Raw genomic sequence first — 8,184 nt, forward strand, 5'->3', positions numbered from 1 at the left:
TGTCAGTCCAGACACACGGACCACCTCAGTTATAATGGCTGCAGCTCACATTCTTCAAATCACAGTTTTGAGGACCCTGCTGGCCAGCTTGTGATAATCCATGAACTGGTTCTGGTAGTTTTAGTTTATTCCTTTTGCAACGTTCCTCAGGAGGGCTGCCAGTTCAAATCCCACAAGTCAAAGTGTCTCTGAGCAAGCTACTGAACCCCTCACTGCTTCACGCTCCTGACGAGGGAGGCAACGCTGTAAAACTCTTGGGGTCTCATGAAGGTAAGAAAGAGGCGTATAAATACAGTTAATTTAACATTTTCAACAGAAGCTGCATTTGTCAGGATTATTCATTTCGATTTACTGCAGGTTCTTTGAAATCCTGAACTAAATCATCCCCGGAGCCCCATCAAGCCCTCAAATGCTACTAACACGACTACTTAACAAACAAATTGTTTAATGACCCCACTTTCTGTGAAACACAGGGAAAGAAAACTCTGTGTTTTTGATTCCATCATGGATACACACGGGGTGTTTATTAAATCTCAATCATTGTGAAATGGGCTGATTTCCATCCCCACGGCAGCGTGGCAGGAGGCAGGCGTGTCTCTAATCATCTGTTTACATGTCTGTTTGTGAGGACGATGAAACAAACAGTGAAGAATTACTTCAGAAAGGTACTTGCTAAATAACAGCTTGGTAAAAGCATGGGATCAACGCTTCGTGTGTGCTAGACAACACACTCACACATGAAGAACACAAAGGGATGTTTTGTGCCTTATTTCCAGGAGCAGTTGCTGCTCTGGGCCTGGACGTCACTCCAGCTCCTCGGAGCTCTCAGAGCTTGATGCTAATCAACGGTGGGAGTTAGCAGACGTGCACAGTGCAGAGAAATGATTGAGCAGAGGAAGGATGATCCTGGGTGTTCATGCACTCATGATTATATTGAATGCTGCAGACAACATTCCTGACGAACCCCTGAAGAAAAACCGGCGTCAAGGTCGTCAATGCAAGCGGTGACCCAAGAACTACAGGTTGTGAAAGCTCAGCGGGTAAGCGCTATGCTCACGCTTCACTTCCATTGATTGTGCAAAGCTAACTAGCGCTCAGATGATATCTGGGCATCCATCTTCTTTTCTGGTTCTGGGGACCACGGCCACTTTGTTCCGATAACAAAAGTGCTCATTGGAACCAACAACCATGATTTCTCCCTCCTCAGAACAAATGTCTCCTACATGCCTGTTGTGGTTGGAAGACATGGTTCTTGAGTATTTTGTTGGCAGCTATGCATGTTTTATCATTAGTCTGGCACCTTTTTTATGTAGTCCTGTGATTTTCTGTTAAGTTTGAGCAGGCGGAGGCTTTGTGTGCTGTTTCCATGTTTGATGGATTCTCTGTCTGCTACGATGTGCTTTACATCTTCAACTTTACTTCTTTTCCAAACCCCTCTATGGTTTACCGACAGACGGGTCCTGAAAGCTTTGGTTTATTTCTGCAGCACCCATGGATGCAGTGCTGTTGGAGTTTATCACAGAGGGCTTGTTACTTTTCTCCGAGCTTAGAGGCAGACCATGACAGCGTAAGAGGGAAATAATTGCAGAAGCCCAACAGGACTTTCTTGCCAACCGCTGTTAATGCATCCGCTCAGTAGGTTGAATGTTGTGCCTCCCAGGCCCTCACTTTTACTCAAGGTTGTAAGGGTATAAATTATGGATTGCTGATTATACAAACATTATATGCTGCATAATTGTTTTGAGGTGCTTTCCAAAAGCAGAAACAACTCATTTCGTTATGCTGCCGCTGTAAATGTGACCGTGGAAAACAAGCTGTGCCGTGCATGCACAATGTAACGCGGTGAATTGAGGTCAGCGGATTTGATGGGTGTCCGGTGTTGGAGTACATCACCTCATTTGTCCTTTGATTGCAGGTTTGTCAGGCTGGGATCAAAGGTTTAACAGGACACAGAGAGTTTCCCATTAGACACTTCATCTAGTGTTTCATGAGGGGATTGACAACAAAAATCCCCCGTCTGTTTCTTCAGGACAATGTTGTGCTGGCTGAGCCTGCCAAGTAAATCTGAACCCATCGATATCCTGCAGTTAAGACAGTGACCTTCAAGACAAAACTCACCCATTGTGTTTTTGCACTCATCATGTACATATGATCTTCTTTGCAAAGGTGTATATATTTTCTATTATTTAAGTTACATTTGCGTGTTTCTCCTGCTCATTCCATGAGTGACACCAACTGCCAGAGTCCAATTCCTTGCATGTTGTGAACGTACTTGGCCAGTAAAATTGATTCTGATTCTGAAAGTATTTGGCATTTTAAAAACTAGCAGAGAGAAATTGTGAGTTTACAAAGACAGTTTCTCATTCCTTCATCACGTCTTTATGACTCTAGAATGCAGAAAGAGCCAGACATGTATAATTAGCTTGATGCTAATGGTGACAGATGGCTAACAACAAACTTCTTGTTCATCCAGTTGAGTGACAGGCCAGCCGTGATTCCCCCACGGCCACCAGCTCAAATCGGGGTTTGTTGATTTCTTAGCTTCAAGATGATGTGCATTAGGGTTTATAAACAGATATTTTTGGACAGTGTTGCTGTTGTTGGCCGTCAGTCACCATTAGCTTCAAGCTAAATATACGTAGTGGCTCCTCCTGCAATTTGGAATCTCAAAGAAGGAATGCAGCAAAGAAAAGAAATCCTTGTGAGCTCAAGACACCCATTTGTTAGTCCTTCAAAGGCAAAAACAACAACGTTTGTTTGCTATGTATAGTAATTATATATTTGTATTTATCATGTGTGTCTTTTTGGAAAGGTACCAGACTGTTAAAAAGAATAAAGTAGCGCCCTCCCCACCCCCCCACCCCCCGTTAATAGCAAGCAAACAGAAACTCTGTTCTAATCCAGGCCATCGCTGTGATAAAATGTAGTGTCACAGTTGTTCTGGTGTTACTACATCAGCGTTCTTCATCAGGAACCTGGTGCAGCGTACGTGCCGACGGGAGGTGATGTGAGGGTCGGTTCCAAAAAAAAAGACACTCATGGGTTTGCCAGTCGTGACTGAGGAATTAGTGCCTCTGTTGAATACTGATCCCGTACTGTCCAGGAGTTCCTTCTTCCATCTACATTCTGCCACCTGTGGGCCTACGTGAGATAACACATGCGCATCCTTGTCTCCGTCCTGAGGGGCTGAGAGCCGGATGTGAATTGTCTCCCCCCCGTGTGTTATGGGCCCGCCTCGGGGTCGAGTCCAATGTTCCTAGAATCCATGTCGTTGTCCCCAGGAGAACCCCCTCAACTGGTTCCTTCCAGTGCAAAGGAAAAGCAGACCTTCACCGGTGTCTTTTGTCAGCTTACATCGTAACACACGGCGTCCACATACACACACGCTTTCCTTTTATTATGTGCGCCTGCAATTAATCCCCCCATCAGGATGTATGGAAGCAGTTCCACAGGTACTCATGGTAATTTTTAGGCTTTGCAGGTGCTTTCAATTTACATAAAGAAGAGACCCTGGCCATGACCACATAAGATGCCCATAGCGTGTTCCTGCTAGTTATGAAAGGGAAGGGAAATGAATCCTTCTACACCTGCCATTCTTTCTCTTGACTTCCCAACACATTCCTGGAACAAGAACGTTTCCCGTTTTAACACGAGAACCTCCAGGTGGTGTTATAAACCTGAGAGGTTGATGTATTCTCAATCTGCAACACGTGTGTGTGTGTAAATTATATGTGGTGACAGAGGTGAGTGAGGAAGATAGCAAATGTTTGATATCCCAGCAGGAACGAAGGGTTGCAGCAGCAGGCGGCTCCTCTTCAAACGGAGGGAACGGCCTCGTCTTTTGGTGGAAATTCTGGATCGCTGTGAGACGGTGACTCATCGGGTCCAGAATCAGCCCAGGACACAAGGCCCAGGTCCTGACACTGACACAAAGGTCAGCGTCCGTGTGTTGGTGTCTGGATCACATCCTGCTGATCAGCGGCCTCTACGGTGTCACTTGTTGTGATATTGTTGCCTTCCGTCCTTCCGATGACACCACACCTCCTTGGTACCTGTTCAGGAACTGCACACAGGTCCAGTCCATTAAACTTAGGACGATCCAACGCAGGATCATGACTCTTAAATCTTGAAATGTGTCAGCCTCTGATGCTAGTGTGCTGAGCTCCTGGGAGATTCTCTGTAAACTGCAATAATGTATAAGTGATATCATCTAAAGGCTACTGATTGTATGAGTGCTTGTAACTCTTTCCCCTGGTACCATGTGACCTCCTGGTCTCCTCGTCTAAAGCGTGTCGGTCCTGAGTCGTCCTCATCAGGTTCTTCATGCGGTGCACCCAGCAAGTCTGAAGCTTGATTTATGTGCGTAACTCTCAGAACGTAGAGTGTAAGAATTATGATGTGGCTGCTGGTACATGGGCGCCTGGGTGCTGCCATGGAAGCATAGATTAAAATATGCAAGATTAATAGTTCAAAAACAGTTTTTATTTTCTATAAGGGTAAATTTTACCCTCTGGCTCTTTGAGCTATAAATGGCCTTTGAAAAATAAATCTTGTTTTCGCCTCAGAGTGTATAACAAAAACACCCTTTTTTTTGTTGTTGGAAAAATCACAAATGGACTTTTAGATCTTATTGAAACAAAGTTACGCTCAATTATCAAGCAGCTGTGGTTGGATTTGACCCATTCGGGGTTCTGGTGTTGGCAGCACATCATCCTGGAGCAGCAACACCCAGCCAGGGACCATGATGAGGACCATAAACTCTCTCCACTGGCAAGCTGCACACGTGCACTGCGGCATCAACGGGACACAATCATCACTTCTATATCACGGAATGGCCCGGACTAAACATCGCTCATCACAGGGAACACTGGGCCTCACATCCAGACAGAGACAAACACTGAACACTGCACGACCAGCAATGTTTTACCCAGTCAGACTCTAATCAAGAAAATGAGTCATCCGCTGAAAGAGACAAATACATTCAAATGTACTATATTAGTTCCACATTGTGCCATAGCAGGAGAAGTCATTAACATGACCGCAAATTAAATAAAGACTGCAAGGACTGCAGAGGGAGAAATAAAACGGCCAATTTATATGCAAATCTCAACCTTTTACAGACAAGAGACAAAATTAAAAAAAAACCTTTTTCACAAATATTTTCTGCATTACATGGAATGATTTACACAGCGTAATTTGCTTGCTTTTCTTGAGCGTTTCTGTGTGCACTCATTAGGCCGCCTCAAAAATGTCAACCTTCCAGTTTTCAGACCACGCTGGTGTGCAAATCACTACGTAACCTTTTTAAGATCATTTAACAATATTTAGGATTTCACCCAAGCCATTCAATGAGCTCTCGCTCTCTCTCTCATGTCAGGTGCTGAAGCACAGAGCAGCGCGTCAGAAGCGCAGCGTTCCCCCTGGACACGTCGCCAGTCAATCACCACGTTGGCGGATGGAGACAGACAACCACTCACACTCACACCTACGAGCCATTTATAGTCTACAATTGACCTAAATTGCATGATTTTGGTCTGTGGGAGGAAATCAGAGTCCCTGCAGAGAGTCTATGTAGGCAGGGGACAACAGGCACACAGAGAACATGCACGCTGGAGAACAAGCAGGAGAACAGGAGAACAACTAACTCACACAGAAGGGCTGTGGGGTGTCTCTGACACACTTGGCCTGGTTTCTTTTTGCAGTTCTGAAGCAGGGCTGTCGTCCCACTGGCCTGACCTCCCACGGAGCACCGTGACCAGGATGGGAATGACAATCCACTCCGGCGTTGTCATCCACCGTACACACTGCAACACCAACTGAATTAGTGGTGACAAAACAATACAAAAACGCTTCAACGTAGCGCCCTTGTCAGACTGCGGCGTTGTATATCTGGACCATTTTTCACTCCCCACTCCACTTGTGAGTTACAGAAAGCTGATCATTTCCTTTGGTGTCGCAGCCCTGGACTTCACCCTTCCTCTGCTGAGCTGACAGGCCACATCATGACCTGGTTCTGTGTAATTGTACTGTGATCAACTACTTCAAACTTTGCCGGGGCGAGGAAGGCATACCGTGCCTGGACCAACCCTCTCGATAAGTGAAGAGAACATTGGTGGGTGGACATGCTTGGGTGGGTCCAGTGTGAGCAGGCCCCGAAACAACCCGGCTACCTTCCAGAGATCGATGGCCATTCATCAGCGACACCCATGTATCGTTAATATTTCTATGATTCAACCACATCCATGTGTGCGCAGCAAGTTGGCCTTCTGGACGACAAATATTGATTTAAAATGTAATCAATTGTATCGGTACTGGGAAAGAAATCACCAGATTTAAGCAGGGCAGAATTTATATGTGTTTTTTTTAGTACTTTTAATGATACAGACGTTAAACGTTACCCGATTCAGACTGCCTGTCGGCGCCACCATCGCCACGCGCCAGCGGCAGCGCAAACTTCAGAACAACAAAACGTAGTGTAGCATGGTGGATAATAGAGGAGAAGCCAGCAGGCGAGAAATGATCAAGCCACGGACGGAGCTGTTCCAAATAAGACACTTGCTGTTTGTAGGACGTGTAAAATGTGACAACGTGTGGCACTCACTGTACTTATAATGAAAATGTATCAAATATGCCTGATTCTCTTACAAGAAACACCAGGAATCCAGGAAACTTCACTTGTGCTCTCCAGTATCCAGGCTTTGTTTTACAGTCACACTGGTAGAATTTTTGGCTAAAAAGTTGCTGAACCAATTTCAAGTGGCTGAACGGTTTCTTATCATTCCAAATGAACCAGTATCACTCCTCAATGGTGTCGGGAACCACGAATCGTGATAGGAATCGGTTGTCAAGGTGAACTGTTCCACCCCTCATAAAAGGTATGTTTCTGAGCGTCTTCATGGGGAAGCCCTTCTGGGACACCTGGGCTGAGTGTGTCAGCTGAGAGCCGCCACCGCTGGTGGGAGGAAGCGCTCGCTCTTCAGAACATCGCGGAGTCTCTTGGCTCACATCCAGGCAGGAATCAAAGTGAGCCCAGAGAAATTAAAGGTTGTGGCAGACTTCCCAGTGTCGACTTAACCAAACAAATGGTGGTCTGAGTGGCAACACTTTATTGAGACACTCAGACCCCCCCCCCCACACACACACACACACCTTTCACTTGCCCTTTCCTTCATTCCCTGAGCTCAGACTCAGAGGGTTTGACAGCCTAAATGATGCACAACAAAATTACTCTGCCACTTAATATAGAGCCTGGCAGTAATGTGGTCATTGGAGAATTGGCAGCACCACAGGAGGCTCGACACTAAACGCCGGTCACTGATCGCTCCTCCTTGTTTGTCTGCCAAATCCCCCCCATTAAAGCTTCCATCTTCTCGTCTCAAGTCCACTAGGCAGCAAACTTTTCTTTTGAGGTTCTTAGACTTTGAGTATTTCAATTGGTCCTTCCACTCTTCTCCGTTTTATTCAACAGTTTTAGTTTCCATACACATCTCAAACGAAGCAGAGCAGGCGGCGGTTGTCGAAATCCAGGAGGAAAATCAGAAATCACGTTAAATATTTTGAGTCAGAGAGACAAACATCTCAGTTCTGCTGTGAAAAAACCCCAAATCTAAACTGGATGTTGGAGTGTTTCAGCGGCGCTCACCTTCTATTGTAGACGAGATTAGATTCCATAGTTTGGGCGACAAAAGGCGACAGACACGTTCTTCAGACGTGTCAGATGTTCTTTACTTGGAAGCAACACTTCACATAATCACAATCCGGCAGTAATCATACCGTTCTCTTAATGCTCCAAACATGTGGAGACTGATGCAGAACCGCTTTCCAAAGCTGAAACAGTGAATGATTAAATGGTTGCAGGATAAAAGCTTCTCGCTCTAAAGTGCAAGTGCTCTGTTTGTGAGCGCCACATGAAAAATGACAGCCGGCCTCCTCTAAAGATGGCTGCAAGATGTGTGTTGGTATTTGTTTCGCTGTCAACAAATCATAAGCTTTTTCAGTGTGATAACAGCTGCATATTTTACGAGGTGCTGCGCAATTTGAAGAGTCTCGATTGTATTCAAACACTGTACATGCAACTGCCTTCGCTGGCATATGGCACATAAAACAGAGTGTCCCTGGAGTTCATCTGGCACGTACCGCCTTCCACACGCACACCAGGATGAAATGCCAGTCATGTAGCACTGA

Source organism: Aulostomus chinensis, chromosome 17, assembly GCF_037954235.1.
Source record: "Aulostomus chinensis isolate RoL2024-O1b breed Wild chromosome 17, RoL_Achi_v1.0, whole genome shotgun sequence".
Lineage (NCBI taxonomy): Eukaryota > Metazoa > Chordata > Actinopteri > Syngnathiformes > Aulostomidae > Aulostomus > Aulostomus chinensis.